This window comes from Monodelphis domestica, chromosome 3 (assembly GCF_027887165.1).
Source record: "Monodelphis domestica isolate mMonDom1 chromosome 3, mMonDom1.pri, whole genome shotgun sequence".
In the NCBI taxonomy this organism is placed as follows: domain Eukaryota; kingdom Metazoa; phylum Chordata; class Mammalia; order Didelphimorphia; family Didelphidae; genus Monodelphis; species Monodelphis domestica.
The window spans coordinates 312,026,076-312,048,823 of record NC_077229.1 but is presented as its reverse complement, the minus strand read 5'-3'; the positions used below and the strand labels follow the sequence as shown (position 1 = coordinate 312,048,823).

General features: G+C 38.6%; 1 protein-coding gene and 1 long non-coding RNA gene across 3 annotated transcripts in view; one reads left to right on the top strand and one right to left on the bottom strand.

The window, feature by feature from the left end:
* The window catches only part of NKAIN3 (sodium/potassium transporting ATPase interacting 3), an 868,360-nt gene that overhangs the window by 46,162 nt on the left and 799,450 nt on the right, over positions 1–22,748 (bottom strand). The gene's annotated exons all lie outside the window — the stretch shown is intronic.
* LOC130458414 (uncharacterized) overlaps positions 1–22,748 on the top strand; it is a 92,498-nt gene that overhangs the window by 33,890 nt on the left and 35,860 nt on the right. The window contains exons 2-3 of one of the 2 annotated variants that reach the window (XR_008917734.1): positions 13,089–13,160; positions 17,458–17,528. This is a non-coding gene — a long non-coding RNA (uncharacterized LOC130458414). The remainder of the gene's footprint in view (positions 1–13,088; positions 13,161–17,457; positions 17,529–22,748) is intronic. The other variant, XR_008917735.1, reaches the window with a different exon arrangement.

Below are 22,748 nucleotides of genomic sequence, written 5' to 3'. Positions count from 1 at the left end.
GCACTTTAAAGACTCTGTAGAGAATTTCGCAACATCCTACTGATAATGAATGACTGCTTACAGAAGAAACCAGTTATTTTAGCTGTACCTGGCAGCCAAAATCTATCGCATTTCTCAAGGAGCTGTACTGCTCTGCAGGGTCACCTCTTTGGCTGGCTGCTTCCTGATCAGTGGAAAATTTCCATTCAGAATGCTCTGTTTGCCCAGTGGGGAAGGGGTACTCAGGCAGCCAGCATCGCTTGCTGTGGACAGGGCATTAGGGATGTTGATTCCTTTGCTGGCAGCTCTGAAGGATGGTGATCATAGTTTCCCTCAATGGTTATGCTGGAAAGCACTGCTGACTCAAGAAGGTGGTGCTGATGTCGTAAATAATTTTAAGAACTTTCGGAACTGTTCAGGCTGGATAGATGACACCCCAGAGCATGTTTTATTACCTCTCATTTCATTTTTACTCTGATGCGGGGGAACTTCAAATCTTTTCCTGGATCTGGGAAGTTAGGAAAGGTTGAAAAGAGGAGAGAGTTTGAAAAGGTCAGATTCTTTTCTTCTGAACAATAGAATGAAGGAGGCAGAATTTGAAGGGGCTGGATAGATCAGCACCCCACCTCTGGGATCAGAAAGGTAGTGCCACCTGATACCCCTGATTGAGAGTCAGGAGACTTTGGAGCTAATTCCAGCTCTATATCTGATTCACTATTATCCTCCCAAACCATATCTTTTCCTTTGACTTAGCATCAGAATTGATCACAATGAATGAGAGAGGGAGGATAAGAAGAGCCAGTAATAGAGGGGACCATGCAGTGCTTATTTAGGCAGAGATGGAAAACAAAGATGAGCTGAATATGTGAATGAGTAAATACTGAGTATGGGCCAAGCACTGTGCTAAATGTTGGGTTTACAAATAGAAAAACTGAGTCTGTTCTCAAGGAATTTACCTTACAACAAAAATTGCTAGTATATATAATGCTTTAAAGTTTGCAAATCTCTTTACATATATTCCTTAACATGATCTTATGAGATAGGTGCTATTATTACCTTCATTTTATAGATGAAGAAACTGAGATCAAGAAAAATTAAGTTGACCTCCCTGGGGATCCACAACTATTTCTGAGAAACTATTGAGTTTCCGAGGCATTATTTAAACTCATTTCTTCTTAACTCCAAGTCTAACACTCTATCCAATGGGTCTCCAAGTTGGAGGAGACAACATATAAGAAAATACTTAGCTGCAGGGCAGATGGCAAAACCTGGAAGTATTAAGGATTCAGGGTAGAAGCAAATGACAAAACCCATGGGTCTTTAGGTTATATCTGTAGGTATAATGATGGTGCTGGGGGTCTTCAGGGCAAAGAGGCAGGATAAATTATAAATCCCAATGGTCTTTCATCTTACTGGAAGAAAGAGGTATATCATCATCTTATCCAACTCATGTAACTGGGTGAGTTTTGGGAGGCTGGGGTTGAGGAGGATGTGAGAAGAAAATTGAAGACAAGGAGTAGCCTAGTCACGTAAAAATTAAATTTATATCTCTAATAATAAAAATATTATATTTTATGAGGTTTATTAAGGATCATTAGAACTCAAGGAATAAAGAGGATACAAAATAAAAACCATGTGCCCATGGCTGGTTAGCCATTTCAGCCATCCCCACCTTACCACCATACTTGCTGCATCATTGCAAAGGACAAGAGCGTGGGAGGCTTTACTGCCAGTTAGATACCAATCGTGATCTCGCCAAGGTAGGAGACATAGGAGAGATTAGAGGGAATTCTGGGAAATACCAAGGACTTCTGGGGAATGAAGTCTAGGGTTCAAAATCTCCATTTATACAGTCATGATGGATCTTCCCACTGCCTGGCCATCCCAGATGGATTCTCTCAATACTTTCATACTCCTCATCATACTTTAAACGTCCCTATTTTCCTGCTCTTTTCTCCCTTTCCATCTCATGCTGTGGTGAGAAGGCCCTCCAGCTTCTTTCATTCATCATTGTTGTTTCAATAACAATTCTTCTAGAAAGTGTGTTCTTCCTATTTCTCACAATTTTTCTTTGCTTTTTTTTTCTCTTCCTGAGGGTCAGAGAAGCAGAGATGACCATAGTTAGTCAAAGCTCTGCCCAAAGCATAAATCCTATCTATTATATTTCCAATACAGACTTGCAGTGACAGGGAACAAATATACTGTCTGCTGAGGCAGCCCATTCCCTTTTGGGATGGCTTCGTTTGTGACTTGGTGTTTCCTTATGTTTTTTGATAATCTTTAGTCCTAGGTCCTCTTCCTTCCCTCTGGTGCCTACTCTTTCTCATGACAAACCTTCAAATACTTGGATTTTTTGGATTTGGATTTGGAAAATTACCTTCTTTTTTCCAGGCCAAACATTCTCAGTTCCATAACTAAATCTATAGTGGATTATTTCTTGTCTCCTGACCATCCGGGCTTTCTTCTGGGCAAACTCTGGCTCACAAAAGAACACATCTCCCAATGTGGTCTAACCAGAACATGGTACAGTCGGTCTATTATGCCTCTCTCTTGAACACGAGACCTCAGTTAAGGCAGCATTAGCTCCTTTGACTGTCACATCATGCTGCTGATGCATATGGAGTCTATAGCCCTCTAAAATGGAGGGTTTTTTTTCCCACATGAATTGCTTTCAAGCTATGTGTATACTATACTGTAATTGATGTTAAGTGGCTGCAGGGTATCACTCTGTTTCAGTTCCACACTTGAATAGGGATAAACATTGGAATAACTATGTCTTACTCTCAGATTGTTCTTCAGTTTAGTTAGATTCGACTCATTGTGACCCCATTTGCAATGATACTGGAATAGTTTGCCATTTCCTTTTCCTGATCATTTCCATATGAGGAAACTGAGGCAAACATGGTTAAGTGGCTTGTCTAGAGTCATACACTAGTAAAGTTTCTGAGGCTGGATTTGAACTTAGGTCTTCCTGATTCCAAGTCCAGCACTATCCACTGAGCCACATAGCTACATTCTTACAGATTATCCATATGTCTGTTTCTGTGTCCACATGAGTACATTTTTTTCAGCTTATGAAAACGTTGCCCACCACCTGTATCTTCACACGTCTTTGCAGTGGCCGTATATCACACAGCATTCTGATAGCTGCTGGAGGTATTTAATTTTATAGAACAAAATCCTTTTCCAAACCTTTCCACTGGCTATCAGTTTCCACATTCAACCTAGAGATCAGTGTCTCCAGAAATAGAGTAGATTGCCTGAGACTTTATCAGGTGAATTTCATGCCATACTTTTGTGCAAAGGCAGAAGAGCTGTTATGGCAAGGCAATGGGAGTTCGGTGACCTGACCAGGGTTACATAGCTAGGAAGTTTCTGAGGCAGATTTGAACCCAGAATCTTCCATCTCTAGGCCTGTCTCTCAATCCACTTAGCCACCTAGGTGGCCCTATTAAGCATTTATTAATTGCCAACTATGTGCAAAACACTTGTTGATTTTGGGATTCATAGGAAAAATGAAATAGTTTCTACTATCAAGAAGTTAGCATCTGCTACCTTAATCACATTCTACCTTGTTGTTGTTCAATCATTTTCAGACATGTCTAACCCTTCATAACCTCATTTGGGATTTTATTGGCAAAGATACTCAAGTTCAGTTATGGTGAACCTTTTGGAGACAGAATGCCAGGCTCTGCTCCCACCCCACAGACCAAGTGCTGTGCCTGCCCCACCCCCCAGAGACCACATGCCATGCCTCTTCCCACCACCATATGCTGGGTATGCCCTGCTCTCTCCTTACCCCACATAGGAGAGGGAGAAAGCACTCCCACTGGGCTGCTGGGTAGGTGAAGTGAAGAATGTCTTCAGCAAGTGTAGAGAGAGGGAGGGGGAAAATGTTGTTAGGCATGGTGGAGAGGGGGAGGAGAGTAGCTTCACCTGAGTCCCTTTGCTTTTCCAGTAACAAATTCTGGGGGTGGGGAGTGGGGAAGGAGTGTGGCTGAGTGTCCATATAAGCACTCTGTGTGCCATCTTTGGCACCCATGCCATAGCCTCACCATCACTGTTCTAGTGGATTGATATTTCTTTCTCCAGCTCATTTTACAGATTAGGAAACTGAGGGAAACAGTATTAAGAGTCTTGCCTAGTAAGACTGAATTTGAACTTAGCTTTTCTTGACTCCAGACCCGACATTCTATCCACTATAGCATCTAGCTGCCCTAAATCAGTATTTGGATGCCCAAATTATATAATAAGCTCTTTTAGAGTGTCCCTCATTTTTTTTTTCCTGTTTGAATCCTTATGTCCTACCCTGGTAACTTGTGTACTTTGAGGACTTGCTAGTATTGAAATGAATCTGTAGAGATGTCTGAGAATAGATTTAGGCAGTTGTAAAACTTCCCTTGCTGATTTTCCCTTCTCTTCTTTTGATCTTCTCAAAGTTTAATAAAAATGACTTATAGTACTGTTTATGCTGGCTTGAAACTGATTGCTTTTCTTTGTTTTATAAACCATTAAATTTGTTCAGTATTGATATATCATTATTTCATACTCTTGATATATGCACATTTCCCCTTCAAAAGATAAAAAAAAAACTTCCTTCACTTGGTTTTCCTTGCTGACTCCCATATATGTATTTTTATTTTCACATTTTTCTCTACTCTACCAAAAAAAAAATATATATATATATAAATATATATATATATATATACTGCGGTCTTTTATAGATATGTTGTAAAAGATCTATTTTTTTCTTTGAACTATTATCAACTTGTTTTAAGCTCTGAACCTAGAGTAAAACATGACAATATCTTTCTATTAATTTGACTTCAACCCAGGTATTCCTGACATCAAGGAGAAGGATTTCTATCCATGGTATTGCATTGCTTCTCTCTGTTTATGTTACTCTGTTCAAGTAATGCTTTCCTAAAAAGTTAAATGCAAGCAAATGTTTGGGAACCGAGTTATGTCAAATAGACTGCTGGAAAGGATGATGTAGTAAATTCTCATTTTATACTAATAATCATTCTTGGAGATATAACACTGTATATAGTAGATAGAGGGCTGGCCCTAGATGGGGGAAAACCTACTCTAAAATCTTGCCTCTAATACCTATTACTGGCTATGTGATTCTAGGCAAATTATTTAAATTTTCAATGCCTTAAGGCACCTCCTTAAAATGATTATTTTATAAAGTATGCACTGACATTCTACCCTGCACTGATGATGCACCGATTTGCACAGGTCTGGTTAAAAATAAATTACTTTTAATTTATTGGCTTTAATTACTGTCTCCTATGATTAAAGTATGGTATATCTTTATATATGCACATATATTTGTAACCTTTTTTTAATATCATGGGTAGGGGGAGAGGAAGTTAAGAGTCATGGGGACTCTGACTCTGGTTGGCCCTTTTCATGATGCTCCAGACAGTAAGCAGTCTCAGAAAGCTGATAATAAGAAAAGGACTGGAGTGGGGAAAGTATTTGGCCTTAGCCCAGAAGTGATTTAGGTTGTGGTTATTATAAGAACTGTTGGGAAAGGAAAGTTCAAGGTTAGGGAGGAATGATGAGCCTGGGAGACATCTCTCTGTCTAGGATGGCTCTTGAGACCACTTTATTACATTGCTAATAATGGATTCCATGGGAAGAGATTGGAATATTATACATAACGGCTGAACTGATGAGCCATCCATGCTGGGAAGGAGTTAGATGGTAGGATGGTGGAAGTCCCAATGATCCAAAGGAAAATGTTGAAGAAATCTGGCCAGAGAAGGAATTGGTACCCTACATCCTAAGTTCTTTTTTTTTCCTTATATTTTTTCCAGATTACATGTAGATACCAATTTTAATAATAATTTTCTGACATTTTGTGATTCATGTTCTTTCCCCCAGAGACAGTAGGGCAGTGTTGGAAAACCTTTTAGAGACTGTGTGCCCAAACTGCACCTTCAAGCTGCCTGTGATGCATCCCCTGCCCTCCCCCTGCCATTACTTCAGACAGTGAAGGGAGGAAGTGCTCACATTAGATGGTTGGACAAAGGAGCAGGACATGTGGAAAATGTCCTCAGGTGCTATGGAGAGGGGAAATGGAACAGCCCCCTCCGGCACACAAGAACACCTGTGCCATGTCTTCACCAACATGGATATAGGTTATATATGCACTATCATGCAATATGCATTTCCATGTTCATTATGTGAAAGCAGACACATATTACTTGTATGAGAAAAAATTAATGATGGAAATGAAGTGAAAGATAATATGTTTCAATTTGCATTTTGACCCCATCAGTTTATTCTATGGCAATGGGTAGCCTTTTTCATCATGAGTCCCTTGGAATCTTCTAGATCCTTGCATTACTGATAATAATTAAGTCATTCACAATTGATCATTGAACTTTATTGCTGTGACTGTGTATAATGTTCTCCTGGTTCTGCTCACCTTATTTTGCATCACTTCATATGAGTCTTTTCAGATTTTTTGTGTGATCATCCTGTTCATCATATCCTGATATGTTATAGCTCTTAATTGAGTGGACATCAAACCTCTGAGGTACCATGAAAAGAACAGCATTTAGGATATATACTAAATAGCTTCTGCAGCTGACAGCCAGTTGTGATTGAGTCTAAACACCTGACCTGAATTCTTGCCTTTGGTTTATGCTTGTAGGCTAGTTAAAATATAATAGGGTCTAGGACCATGGTGGTAAACCTATGGCATGTGTGCCATAGATGGCATGCTGAGCCCTTTCTGTAGGCACGTGCCATTGCCTACCAGAATTCTAGCCAGAGTTTATTACTAGAAAGACAGAGAGGCTCAGGTTGAGTTGCTCCCTTCTCCCTCGTCATTCCACCTGAGGACATCCTCACTTCATCTGCCACTCTGCCTGGCAGCCCAGTGGGAGCACTTCTTCCCTCCCTCCCTATCTAGGGTATGGTGTCAGGGGTGGGTGAGACTGTGCTTGCCCTCTGGGGGAAAGGTGGGGCATGACACCCAATCTCTAAAAGATTCACCATCACTGGTCTACAGAGAGTTTATGGGCATATATTTTATGCAATTGTTATTTAAATATATTTAACTTTATTACTTTCACTTCTATGATTATGAAATAATATATACATATATTTAAATCATACTTGTGCAAAGTATTTTTGTGCTACATTGCTGTGACTTTAATGAAATGTACTACTGAGGCAACAAAGAACTTTTCCATTGGTATATGTGCTGCCGAAGCAAGCACAGAACTTTCCTACTGGGAAAAGATCTTATTGAATAAATTCATAGAGACCATATCTTTGTATGAATGTGAGATGAGCACTTTCATGCACAAAAGGGACAGAGATAGAGCAAGTTAGCCATCTCTCTGAGAACACTGGAGAGCTTGACCTTTCCCTAAAGGTCTCATTGGTGTTGGATGAAGTTCAGAAATGACCAAGGAGCACAAGATGCCCAGAACTTGGCCATCTTTGAATAAGATCAAGCAAGTATCCAGAAGTGCCCTTTTGTGTTAAATGAACACATACAGGGAGATATGGCATATAAAATATGTGTAGATAGAATCAAAGAATTGTAGAACTTCAATTGGACGGGACCTTGGATGCCAGAATCTAACCTAAACCTAATCCCCTAACAAAAATTAATCTCTTCTATGACACACCCAGAATTTTTGTTAGATATATATGTATATATATGTGTGTGTGTATACATGGGTTACATGAATGTTGTATTGTTGTATTGGGTTGTGTATATATATTATTATGTATATATGTGTATATATATGTATATATGTACATATATTATTATGTATACACACATATATGTATACATAAAAAAACACCTGAATGTTACTCCTATACTGGTTTAAATTGGACTAGTTGACCTCTGAGGTTTCTTCCAACTCTGAAGTTCTAAGATTATTTGATTTACTATATATGTATATGGATATAGATCTCTCTCTCATTCTCTCTCTCTCTATATATAAAATATAAATATATTATATATAATGAAATGTATACATAAACACACACACATATATATATTTCATGTGTCACGACTCCCACCTCCCAAGGCTTCTGGTGCATTGGTTGTACGGACCTTCCATGAAGGATTTATGGAAAGAATCAGTAGAAATATGTGATATAAAGTATAGTTCAATATTAATAGTACCAGTATAGCCCTAGTATTCAAAATATGGCAGATTCCATGAAATGTCATGGGGTAGTGAGGAAGGAGGTAGAGGGAGGCTATATACTACACAGAGGCCTTTCTGTGGAAACCCAGAAGATAACAAAACAGGATGTTGATGTTTGATGTTGTTATATACTGCATGCATGTCTAAAGTTGAGGAACATAATTTATAGGTAAGTTTTCTGCTGATCCACACCTTCATTTTCATCCCCCTCTCCCTCAATCAATGTTGATCTCTTTACAGAGTGGGGTTTCCATGGCCACATATTACTTCTGGAATCCTTTGGCAATTCTTAAGCAATAATCATATTATATAGATCCAAAAACATGAGTTGATGGGGATATGATTGGGGATGTAGACTCTAAACAATCACCCTGTGCAAATATCAATAATATGGAAATAGGTCTTGATCAGTGACACATGTAAAACCCAGTGGAATTGCTCATTGGCTACAGGAGGGGGTTGGGAAGAGGAAAGGGAAAGAACATGAATCATGTAACCATGGAAAAATTTTCTTAATCAATTAAATAAAATAAAAAATATAGATAAAAATGTTTACTTGATATTTATTTCAGTCCTTGAAATTCACTATGGGCTTTATTTTTATCTGGCTTCTTTTTACTCTAATTGGAGATGGGGTACCCATGCAGTGAGATGGTAAATAGGAAGGGACAATGGGATGCCATGAATCTCAGTGGTCAGAGAACAACTTTACAGTCATGTTTGGTACTGAATCTGAAAAGAGCTATGGATGCCAGGTTGGAAAACAGACACCCATAGCAGCATCCAGGGGATGAAAGAAGCCAGAGTGGAATAAATACAGAGAGGGTGTGAAATGAGTAACTAACAAGGCTCTGAGAATGTTGATGTCACACCAGCTGTGCTATTGAGAAATACCAAGTTAAAGTGCCTCTGAAGGAAAAAATAGGAAATGGACCCCCCCCCCCCAAAAAAAAGATAAATTAACTTAAACTAGCTCATATGAGGATGAATCCTATCTAGGGTGTTTACTACATATGTGTCCTTGGGCAAGTTACTTAGTATTTCTAGGCCTGAGACTCTTAATTTATAAAATAAAAGATTTTGATGAAATGAGTTTTAATGGCCCTTTCTGGTGTAAATTTATGGTCCTTTAGACTGCTTTAAGATCAAGGTTCTTAGAGAAATTGCTCTGGAAGGATGAATTGGAACTGAACTGGGACTGAGGCATGGACAGCTGGCCTCATCATATACCACCAGCATGGATGTAATTCTAAATCTTCTTAAGGCTGGACTTTAGAAGCTTTGTGTTCTTTCCCACAATCATGGAAACAAATGAGCAGTAGTTACAGTTTTTTCTAATCTTCCCTGGAAGGGATCAAGGGTACTGATTTCAAAGTTTTCTGAAATATCTAATGATTTTCTTGGGAAAACACAGACAAAAATCACAAGGTCAGCTAAGATGAAATTCAGAATTGTCAGTTTACTGGTAGCAAATGGGGTTCAGATCAAATATTAGATTATCAGTATGGATTGCATCCAGAAATTTATGTAGGGTTTTCAAAAACTGTAGTGTGCTTGAAACTGAAAAAGCCCATCTTTGACACTAAACTTCTTTTAATGAACATATCTAGTTGGGAGGCATGAAATAATATAATCTTATAATAATCATCTTTGTGAGTAATCCTAAAAGATAATGGAAAGGCATGTAGAAAGTAGGCAGTAGAATGCTACCAACTATAGCTTGCACATAAGAAAGGGTGTGTAAGACATCTGAAAGGACATGTGTAAACAGAGAAACAGAGGCGACAGTCATAAATCAAGAATGAGAGACAATAAATAGACAGTCTGAGAGGTATACTCAAAGAAAGAGAGTAGACTTTTGGTGCATCGGTTGGATTCTCCATGAAGGATTTATGGAAAGAGTCACAGATGATAAAACAGAATGGAAAGACTGTGATCTGAACTGATAGCAGAAGAAACTCCCACATGATTGAAATCATGGATTCATCAAAATAGCCAAGCAAAGTTGGTCAAACTAAGATGGAAGATAGATTCCTCCTTTTTTATCCAAGACTATCCACACATTGTTAGCCAAGTCATGAGTCTGTTACTAAATGAGACTTAAATTTTTATATCAGAGACTCTTTGTAACACCCTATTATCTTACCTTCAGCAACTAGCATAAGAATGAATGGGAGACAGATATCCCATCATGTCTTTTTGCTTTGGGTTCCATTTGCAGCATGTTTTCCTTGAGTCAAAGGGAATGTAAAATTGAATATATGTGTGTGTGTGTGTGTGTGTGTATGTATGTTATTGTCATTTTTCAGTTGTGTCTGACTCTTTGTGACTCTATTTAGGGTTTTCTTGGCAAAGATACTTAAGTGGTTTGCCATTTCCTTCTCCAATTCATTTTTTTTTAATAAGGAAACAAATGCAAACTGGGTAAAGTGACTTAACTAGGGTCACACAACGAGTAAGTGCCTGAGGTTTGTTGAACTCATAAAAGTGAATCTTACAGGCTCTAGCTGCAGTGCTATATCCATTGAGCCATCTAGCTGTACTCCCATAAACATGTTTCTGAGCTTTGAAGGAAATTTTGGAGAAAAATATGCTTTATCGTTACAGATTTAAAAATATTTAAAACTGAACCAATCATTTTCTTCTTTCAAATCTGTTTCAGTGATTCTGGATTTTGCAAGTCTTTAGCTGGAGGAATTAGTTGCTTAACCTTAAGACTGAATATGCAAGCAAAGAATTTATGGGAAGGCACTCTGAAATACTTACTCATAAAAATCACTTATTTGGGGTTGGTAACCCAAACCCAAGTCAACATAGTAAATAAAACTGATTTTCCTTTTCATTGTGAACTACAAAGAATTGGGGAATCTTATTTGTAAATGCAGAGTCATTCCTGAGAGTCTTTTAAATCAAGATGCCAGGATAGGCATAATAGGTAGCAATGGGAATATTATCTGAGCTGAGATGATCAAACCTGTATTCTCCCAAACCTCTCCACCAGCAAATAATCAGGAAAATTTATTGAGCAGTCCAGTGCAGAGGCAAGGCCAGATTAATTAACTTTATAATCTATTCTGCTCATTATAATATCTCAGAATGTATTATTACATCATTCCAATCCTGCTTATTCCATGTTGAAAACAGTTTTCAAACTAGTAAACCACAACTCTTGCAGATCACACAGGAACTGTGTGAAGAGCATCCCTTGGATAATGGTGATGCTAAGGTCTATGTGATTTTGACTGAAGCCTAGGAATGAGAAGAATTCTATTGCAGAAGAAAAAAATACAAAGATCTAGCATGGCCCTAATGAATTAATGAAGTGAAATTTTTTCATCACAATTCAAAAATAGTGGCCATTTCTTCCAAAAAACAGAGGTTATGGCCATATGAAGGAAAAATATGAAGTATTTTAATAGGGAGGAAATCAGGAAATAAACTAAGAACAGGTGGAGAAATTAGAAAAGTATAAACTGGAAACACTTACCCTCTAGGTTTTAGATATGATTTAGAATGAAAAAAGAAGAAGAAATATAACTCAGGAAAGGGAAGCTGGAGCTCAACAAAGATTAATTTAATGAAAGCTAGGCAATGGGGTAGCATCTATATAAGAGAAGATAGCATTTAAACAGAAGATATCAGGAGTGGAAGGTGATGAATTGATCACCTTTAAGATATCTACAGTTCGATTAATGGAGCTAGAAAGATTAGAATCAAATCAGCTTATTTAAACAAAAAGCCACATATAGATGTTGATTATATAAAAAAATGGGAAGTGGTGAAAATGAATTTAACTTAATAAGAGTTTCTGGGTGAGGTTATAGGAACAGGGATCCAGAGAGTAAGTTTAATTCCAACCGGACTGTTGAATTGATGCTAAGAGATGACATACACCACTCTTGCATTAAGGATTCCAAATGTTGTTACAATTTAAAAAGTAGGGAAGTTCAGTGGTGAGAGCTAAAAGGCTGAAGTTCTGGCTTCACTTCTTTCTCTAACATTTATCTGCTGTAAAACCTTAAATAAGTAAAACAAACAAACAAAAAGTCCAACAAGCCTCTATAAGCCTTAGTTTTCTTGTCTGCAAAATGGGGGAGGATGGACTGGACAAACTTTAAGTTTTTTTTCCAGGTCTACCCTTATATGAGTTTTTAGTACTATGAGTCATATTTTGATAACACTTTCTGGATTCTTTTATGTTCTCTAAGAGGAACCTATATCAGAGGTCTAGGGGCCCTGGCAGTCAGAGGTTGTGGAAGCTCCATGATAACAGAACTATGCTGGCCTGGAGTCAGGAATATCTGAATGAAAAACCTGCCTCAGCCATTTATTAGCTGTGTTCCATTAGTCAAATCACTTATGATCAGTTTGCCTCAGTTTTTTTTTTTAACCTATAAAATGGGGATTATGATAGCACTGACTTCACAAGGCTGTTGTGAGGTTCACATGAGGTAATTGTAAAGCATTTAGTTCATTTCCTGACATACAGTAAGTGTTGAGTAAATACTTGTTCTCTTCAAAACAGGGCATTTTTCTAGCCAATGTTGGGTCTCCAAAGATGAATAAGACTCAATCCCTACCCTCAAGGAATTATAGTCTAGATAACAGTTACATTCACTATTCATGATCTGGACAAAGAATATTGATTAGTCTAGTTAGAACATGTTTCTAATCTGAGGCAGCGTGTTTGTAGTGGACATGGCATTGGACTTTGTGACAGAAGACCTGTGTTCAAATCTTGGTTACTCATTGATTATTTGAGTCAGCCAAATGAATGAATCCCTGAATTTCAGCTTTCTTATTTACAAAAAGGGGCGCAGGCAATAACTGCCATTTATATGCCTCCTTCCATATGTTATCTCATTTGCTAGCCACATCATCCCTGTAAGGTAGGTCACTAATAATACTCCTCTTTTGTAGCTGAAGAAACACACTCAGATGTGTCCATGTCTGCTCATGTCAAAACCAGAACTTGAACCACATACATCCAAGGTCAGTTATCTTTATACCATACCACACTGGCTACCTCATTTAGTTTTTTTGCAAAAACCTATGGAAAAACCTATTATTATGAATCAGGTAAAATGTTCAGTCATTGGGCAGATCAGTTAGCTGCATACTGAGACAAAGCTCTTCTTCGGACACAGACTAGCCATGGTCAACTATCTTAAAAATGAAAATGTTCCTATTTTGAACATTTCAGGCACAAGGGAGGTTGGGGGAGAGAGTTCTGCGAAAAGAAATCATTTCCACTGGAGGGAAAATCCAATGAAAATCGTCATCCTAATTAAAGTAGAACAAGAACAGCATCTTGAAACTTCTAGGATGTCTTCTTTGAGGTGTTAATTGGTAAGAGGTGCAAGGAAAATTCCCCCAAGCTAAACTGAGCCTCCGGAGAAGTATCTTGTTAGGCATACATGATAACATGTCCAAAGACGGACGTTTGTACATATAGGCTACATTCTTCAGATGTTTTATAACACGGATAGCACATATAACATGCTTTCCTAAGAGCAACACTCTGAGTTGTCATTCAAGAATGTTACTTTTTAGAAAAGGCAATTGAGACTTGGAAGTTAGGAAACTTGTTCAAAGTCACACATTTATCAAGTAGGAGAATTATTACTATGGCAGGCTTTTTAACACCATTGTTTTCATTTTATCCCACTGTCTCTCACACTATGGGATCTCTCAGCTCTCTCACTACCGGTAACTGCTTGGGTGACCTTGGGAAAGACACTTAAACTGTCTGGGCCACAGTGTCCTGTCCTACAAAATGGAGTCATTTGGATTAGGTGACCTTAAAAACTCTTCCAGTTCTAAAGCCAGGAAATATAAGAGGAGGGATATACAGAAGAGCTTAGCCAATTTTAAGGTTCTAGTTCTAAAAAAAAGGCAGCTTGTTCTGGCAAGAAATATACTAGACACTGGCTATGGGAGAGGTGGTGGAGGTGGGGGGCAGGAAAAGTGATTTTTGTTTCCAATGAATAATGTTTGGAAATGACCAAATAAAATAATGTAAAAAAAAAAAGAAATATACTAGAGCCAGAGTTGGGAGTCCTGAATTTGAATCCCAGCTCCAACACTTACTAGCTATGTGACCATGACAAGCTCACTTAAATTTGGGGGGGGCATAGTTTCCTATTATGTAAAACTGGCATCATAATATTGTATTAAGAACTCCCCTCTGTCCTAGTCAAATATTTCCCAACAGACCCCAAGCCACACCTGCACAGTACCAGGGAGGCTTAAAAAATAATAATAATACTTGCATTATTTATTTTGCAAGGCTGCTTTGAGGAAAGTACTTTGTTAAACTTAAAGTCAAATAGAAATGTGAGTTTTGAGTTACTCAGTAGCTCGGAAGAATCATTAGAGCCGTGTCAAGATGTTAAGGATGTATGGAGCATCTTCCTTCTCTAACTTGTCAATACATTATTTCCTAGTTTAGTCTGAATTAAAGAGGAAGCACTGGGGATTCTATTAGAGTTAATGTGAAATCTGGCAGTCTTTTCCCCCTCTGGTCTCTTAAATTTCATCCCTAATAACTCAGAATAAAATTATTACACAAGATACTCATAAAATCCTTATAGCTCATTTTTTCTCAGTATACATTTGGGGTGAGGAGAAATCATTTTTCACATTTCTGCTGCTGCTCCTCCCTCATAATCACATCTGGATCCCAAATCCCTTATCTTCCATTCTGTACCATCTGGATGGTAGCTTATTTATTTTCTTGCCTCTGTTCAGGGACATGCCATACAACCTCTGAATTTGAAGGGGCTAAAACCTCAAATGTACAAACACAACCTAGTGTATACTTTTAGAAATACTGCAGTTTTGAGATGAAATATCAACGAGGGTCTGTACATATGTCAGTTAATAATCAATAGCATTTATGAAGCTCCTTCTATGAGCTGGGCCCTGTGCAAAGTGCTGGGGCTACAAAGAATGGTAAAAAACAAAAAATAAACAAAAAGGAGTCCCTGCTCCTAAGGAGCATATTCTAACAGGATATTTGTTTAGATGTGCCATTGTAAGACAATGTGGTTCACAACCATTGACTACTAATTAATACTGAACCTAGAGGTCAGGATCACTTTTCAAAGTCAATGTTAATCATTCATAAAATATTTTAAGGATTTAAGCAGCAGCTGGATGGCCAAGTGGGTAGAGAGCCAGGACTGGAGTTGGGAGGGCTTGGGGTCAAATCTTGATTCAGAAACTTCCTAGTTGGGTGACCCTGGGCAGGCCACTTAATTCCTGTTACATAGCCCTTAGTGCTCTTCTGCCTGGGAACTGATACCTAGTATCGATTCTAAGACAGGAGGGAAGGGATTTAAAAAAAAAAACTCCATTTTAAGGATCAAAGGAACATGGATGTTGAAATGACATCCTCCTTGCTCTATCACATGCTTAGTTCTCTGGTTAAATAGTGACAACATTCTTTGTTTTAATATTTGCCTCGATGATTTGGGGACCACAAATGTGCCCTTCCTAGTGTCTGTAGCAGGAAGAGGAGGGGATCAGATGTCATTAATTACTGATTGGCAGCATAGTACAATGACTAGAGTGCCCAACTCAATGTTAGGAAAACACAGGTTCAACTCTGACCTTTGGCACTTGTTTTGTGATACTGGACAAATTACTTCATTTCTGTGAGTATACGTGTGTCCTCCCCCTTTTTTGGGGGGGTATCAGTTATCTGTAAAATGGGAATAATAGAGTTCCTAGATTATTTTTCTCTTATTCCAAATAAGATCCTATATGTAAAGTGCTTTGCAAACCTTAAAGTACTCTACCTGTCAGCATTTATCTTTGTTACCTGTGCCTCACCTAATGCTAATGAATTCTATAAAATATATTTGGTGAAATAGTGTCATAAGAGCAGTTAGTTCCATAGGCATAACGTTATGGGTTACTTTTGGAGCTAGGAGAGATCTTAATCTAGTGTAATCCCTTCATTTTCTAGGTGAGGGAATAGGCTTCCAGAAGGTGACACTCCCAAAGCCCCTTGGCTAATAAGTAGAACTAGATTTAAACTTGAGCTTTTTGACTCCAAAGTCAGTACTCTTTAAAACACATTGATAACTTTTGTTTTTAAATTATCTACATTTCCTAAGGTAGTCTTCCCTCTCCTCCTCCCAGAGTTATTCCTTGTAACAAAGAACAAAAAGGAGGGGAAAAATTGGTAATAGTCACACATTAACAAAATTTAATATTGTATGTACCAATTCATACCTTTAGTTTCTTCCACCTTTGCAAAGAGGGAGGTCCCAGCATTCTTTCCATTGTCTTACATTTGCTTTCATGAGTCAATAAAAATGTTATTGAAAAATGATGGTGGACAGAGCATTTCTGTATGTACAAAGTTCATTTTCTATTATAAATCTGCCTAGAAAACCAATCCCTTGTGGGAAAGAGATTCCCAGATAATGAACACTTGGGGAAACAAGTAGTGCTGGTTATATAAACTATGCTTATCCACAGAGCACAGGACCTATTTGTTCTCCTGCTTCTGCCTGTGCGTTAGAAGACAAATAATAAGGATTCTGTGGCAAGTCCATGAGGAGTTTTGAACAAGGGAAATATGTTTGCAGGCATGGAATGGATAGGAGAGGTTGAGGGGTAGAAGTAGGTGTGAGTGACGGGTAAGAGAGAACTTGATAAAAACATCACAAGAAAGTAGATTCAGGAAGAGAGATCCTTTCAAGATGGTAGATTAGGCCTCATGGCTTTAGGTCATATGGCCTCAAGAGAGAATGGGGGCTCAACTCTAGTGCTGGGAAATAGATAAAGGAACTAAACCATGCTTAAAGGGTGGTACAATTGGCTTATAAATTCACTTTAGGAAAAGCAACTTTGACAGAGAGGAATTTATCAAGGGCAAATTAGAATTTCCAGGGACTGAAGCCACTGAGAATTCCAGAAAAATGAAAAAGGAGACTTTTGTCAAATACGAGAAAGCCTGAAATCTCTTTCTGGGAGAGAGTCAGATAGAAATACTTTCTGCAGGCAAAGCAATCTCACATGTAGGAAGCAGTTTAAAAATACCCCTGAAAATCCTTATTGTCTAGTCAATATCAATCTACCTAACATAGAATACCTATAATCATAAGATCCTAAATTTTATAGCTGGAATGGACCTTCAAGGCCATAGAGTTCTCCCTCTACTCCCTTCCCTTTTATTTTTATAGGTAAGGCAATTGAAGAATAGACTCCCAGTAATTAAGTAATCTAACAATATTCCCACTATAATACTAGTTTTCTCTATTTGTCTATTATCCAGTCCAGACAGTATTAAATTGGCTGATTCTGGAAGCAAGTGCTGGAAGAATGAAATTATCCAAGAATATCCAGGTTAGTTCCCTGACTATTTGTTTGAAAAGATGAGGGCTTATTTTAAGATTTCTTAATTTTTTTCCTTGTGTTATTTTAAACCTTTAAAAATAATCGATTTCCTCTTTTCCTTCCCTTACTCCTTCTCTCTCTCCCCCTCCCTCTCTTCACTTCCTTCTCTTCCCCTCCTGACCCCTTGTTTTCCTTTTGCAGACCAGACATTCATCTATAATTCATAATTTTAGAGAGTTGCCTAGGTCACAGAGAGATTAAATAACTTGCCCAGGGTTACACAGTTAGTAAGTCAGAGGCAAGACAAATACAGATATTCCTGACTTGAAGAATCACAGTTTTAGAGCTAAGTAAGTCCTTGGAGGTCATTTTATTCCACCTTCTCATTTTACAAAGGAGGAATTTGTAACAGAGAGAATGTGTCCCCTGAGAGAAGTCACACAGGTAGTAAATGGAAGAACTTGGACCTAACCTTGGGTCTTCTGGCTTCACATCAAGAGTACCTGACTAGCTTCTCTCCACCCCATTGTAACGTTTATGAGATAACGGCAGTAACAAGTCTTCAGTAAAAATCCACAGGATTGGGTGTCATTTTCAAAGAGAGAAAGCACAGGATAGAGATAGAATTCTGGGTCCTCAGCTATCCGCAAATCTACTTAGGGAGGGAGGCAGGGGGATGTCAATAACAGACTAACAGGGAGAGTCAGTAAGCCAATTCCTAGTGACTTCCAATTGGTGAAAGGCAATGGGGTACCAGCGTGGGGTACATGCAGAGTGTGTGAGTAAGTTCATCCTAAGCCTATTCCCTGAGTAGGCTATAATGCTTACTCTCATGGGGAAAAAAAATGAAAATAAAACAAGACATCACTTTTACCTGTTAAACCTAATAAGATATTTAAATGAGTAGACATCATGCTCAGAAACATAACAGAAAGTACCCACAACTATGAAAGAGTTAATTTAGTTTATGAGTAAAATTTATATAAAACATATCTCTACCATCAATGTTAGAAATAGAACAAAGAAAAAAGGTTATAGAAATAGGAGATGTTTATATCTCAGAGGCACAAAATTGTCCTTTCTTACCTTTTTTTACCTCAATGTTCATGATCAATTCTTTAATAATGGACACCTCAAACAATACAAACATCATCTCCTTTAGGAACAAACCACTAGGCTGTTTCCTAGGGGTTTCTCAGGATTCAGTCTCAGGAAGGGGACCCTCTCTGCTCAGCTTGAGGTCACTTGGCTCCCTCTGAGGTGGTCATCTGGCAAATCTCCATTGAACAGAACTGTCATTTAATTAATATGGAAGATGCTCCAAATGGGGGAGGGGGGCAGGGGACTTACTGAAGCATTGGAAGAGCAGGAACCAGTTCCTAGTCACAGTCCAGAAGCAGGCTGACCACTGAGGCCTCCAGAGGGTTTTCCTAGTTCTAGCTATGACTATTCACTGGTCATACCCATGTTGCCTGGTTTTCAGTGATCTAATTTATGACCCAAGCTAATGACATGTTTGTTACCAAACTTTCTCACGGGAGCTCTGTCCTATGTGATGATCCAATATCATCAATTCTTTTTGAACATACACATGTCATTCACCAAACTATCCATACTATACAAGCATTTATCTTAATACTGAAAAACAAACATCAAAATGCATCACCACATATGGTAGCCTAACACAAAATGAAATTGATTACGTCAAGGTAATATGCTTATTCTCACTAGAACCGGGTCTTCTCTAGAATCAGTTCTCTGATGCCTAGTAAGAGTCATGCTCAGGTGCAGTGATCCAAAACATTTATGAGGGACTTATGAGAAAAAACGCTATCCACATACAGAAATAGAACTGGGGGAGCAGAAACACAGAAGAAAAACAACTGCTTGATCACATGGGTCAGTGGGGATGTGATTGGGGATGTAGACTCTAAACTATCACCCTAGTACAAATGCTAATAATATGGAAATAGGTCTTTATCAATGACACATAAAACCTAGTAGAATTGCTTATCTGCTATGGGAGGGAAGTGGTAGGAGGGGAGGGAAAGAACACAAATCATTTGACCATGGAAAATTTTTCTTAATTAACCAATAAAATTAAATAAAAAAAAAAACAGTCATGCTCAGGTGGAAGGGTTTCTCATATTCATTCTAGGGAGAATGTTTTTTCTCTGGGTTCTGCTATCTCTCTCTCTCTTTACTCTGGTTCCAGAAGGTTTCTTCCAAATGAGAAACCCAGGGATCAAATGTCTTTTCCTGGAATTAAAAAAAAAAAAAGCCTAACTGTGGAGTTGATTGTTTGATTCCAGGCCTACTCTTCCAACTCTATGCTGAGGGCTGGGGACACAAATAGGAAAAAAAAAATCTTTGCAGTCAGTCCCTGTGCTCAAGGCCCACATTCTAATGGGGGCAGACAACACACATGGAAGGTTTCAGCAGCCAAGTCAAATGGAAAAGTCCATTGATCCATTGATATAGCAGCAAAGGAAATGGCCATGCCTCTTCTATGTCATTGTTTAGTATCACTATTCCCAAGGCTCTTGAGTGAAGGGTTCTGGCTTGTCCCCATCCCAGTCTAGGGGAGATGGTGTTCAAGGAGCAAGTGAAGATGGAAAGTTTCACTTTTCTCAGAAATACTCCCTCTCATCTCTCAACTATATAGAATGGCTTAGCTGCAGCTTCATTGCCTCTGGCAGAGTTGAGGCATGTTGGGCTGCTCCAAGTTCTGCTGGTTCTCACAGATGCTGTGCTGCCTGGGCTGCTCTCTTTTATCTCAGTGAAACGTGTTCCTCCAGCTTTCCTTTGTTTTGAAGTGAATTATTTTCTTTTTTTGTTTGTGTATTTGGAGGGAGAAAGGGAGCTGAACATCCTTTATTCCATCATTTTATCTCCCAGCATGCAACTCAAACCCAATCAAATGATCCTATAAAAGCAAAAACCCATACCTGGACTTCTTGAGACATCTACCTCTGATATCCAAGATGCTTCCCTCAATCCAAATGGTAGATCATAGCTGGTTTGGAAATTACAAATCTAATTCATTGCAAATGCAAAAAGCAATGCATTCAGAGTTGTCTTGAGAGTCAATTCTAGTATTCCCTTCACTCTTTGAGGAATAGTGGGCATGCTTGGGAAGACCCAGGGGGTGATACAAATGATTGCTGAGAGATGTCCTGTGGTCCATTTCTAGCATGGATATGCCTACAGTCAAGCCAGATTATGAAGGACAGGATAAGAAGCTGCTTAATGTGGTTTCCTCTGGGATGGATTCCAAGGCTTGGGATCTGGGGTACATTCAATGGGCCCATAATGGGCCAGTTCCAAGAGGGAGCTTTCACTCATCTGGCAGGCTTTGAGTCCTGGGAATCTAGGAATCCCTTCTTTCTGCCCACTTGAACCACCGAAGAAGGGCAGGGTCTACAGGTAGCAAGTTGAAGGGTGGAGAGATTGATGGGGGTAGAATGTGTTCAGCCTCTCCACAACCATGCCAGGGTCCTTATTACTCTCTGTCCTAGGAACAGGAGCATTGTGTGGGGGGGTGGCCTCCTCCCAGTCTGGGTTCCATTTCCAGGAAGAGTGGATCTGGGAAGTGCACAAACCTATGAAGGTTCAGAGGGAACATTGCTCCTTGCATCCCCCCTCCAGGGTTTCTCACCTCTCTTATCTTCCAATAAGAAATGGGCACAACTGGGGCAATGAAAGGATTCCATTTCTACAGAAGTTCTGGATTCCACTTTTGTCACAGAATTTAGGAGTGTTATTATATTCTTTAGTATCCTAACACAGATTGTCAATAAAGATGCATTTATGATGAATTTAAAAGAAAGAGCCATTTCACCAACTTCTACATGACTTTTGAAAGGTACCTACAGTCATGCGAATTCTGATTGCATTTCAGGGTCACTCATTGGGTTTTTCCAGAGCCTAGGCCAAGAACCAGTATCCATTTGTATAGGAAAGAGAAATTAATGACAAAGTGAGTTTGAATGACTTATCACTGGCAGTTTAAGTAAACTAATCACATGAGACCCCCATGTCCAGCAGTAACATGACATTAAGTAATCATTAGCCTGTATGTCTGATTCTATCCTCTATAGACCATTTAATCTTGAATTTCAATGTTCTGTTATACTCTGTGCACCCACGATGAATGTGCAAGATTTTGAATTTGGCCAGTTATTTTGAGTTCTTCTTGTAATGAACTTTTTGTAATGAGCTATAATTCCAGATGACTGCACTTCAGAAGCAGTCGTCCATGTAGCAACAATAGTTCTGAAAATACATAATACTACTTATTTAAAAAGTCATTCATTTAATAAAAGCACATAAAATTATACCACCATTCTGTTTGACTAGGGATTTCTCTGACCCATTTCAGTCATGGAAATCTCAAGAGGTGATGAATATAAATTCTTCTTGCTTTTTAATTGGGTTAAATATAATAGCAGGAATAAGTAGTCATGTGGTTTAAGGGACAGAGCAAAAGTTAACTTGCCCCAAAACATGTTGCAGTAATTTGTCACCATGTTCAAAACTCCAGCATTAGAGATTCGGTCCTTTGACTTAATAACCATACTTTAAAAAATAAATATCCTGGATGATCAGGACACTAAGTCCTTATCAGGCATTCATGTCTCAGTGAAAATTATTTTAAAGAGATCCTTGAGATCCATAAAATGAGAGCATTGATTTGAAAGTGTGGAGGAGGAATCTCTTTGAGTATGAAAAATATAGGAAGGGTCATTATGGGACCCTGTGTAGGATGGGCAAACCTAGATGAGGTGCTGCAAAAGAAGACACCTGAGAACAGCAGGAGGGCACCCCAGGAAATGGGAAAGCTATGAATAAAAAGCAGATAACAGTTCTCCAAAGATAAGCTTCCACTTCCCCACATTGTCTAGCAGTTTGCAGAAGAAAATTTGAAAAGGAAATTATGAAAAATACTTCAAACTTGAAAAAATGTTTCCTTCATGTTACATTCAGTACACCCCCCAATATAGCTCCAACCATCCTCTCTAGTTAAATATGTCACTATTCCCTAGACAAACACATTGCTTTTGTCACACTGATTTACTTACAGATACACCTCTCAGCCATTCCAGTGCAGTATTTTTTTTTATTTGACCTTCATGTTTTTCCTCAAGGCATTCCATCTAGCAAGACTCTTCCTTCTTTCTCCCAGCCTAATCAAATCTTCTTACCCTTCTATCAACATACAGCTCATAT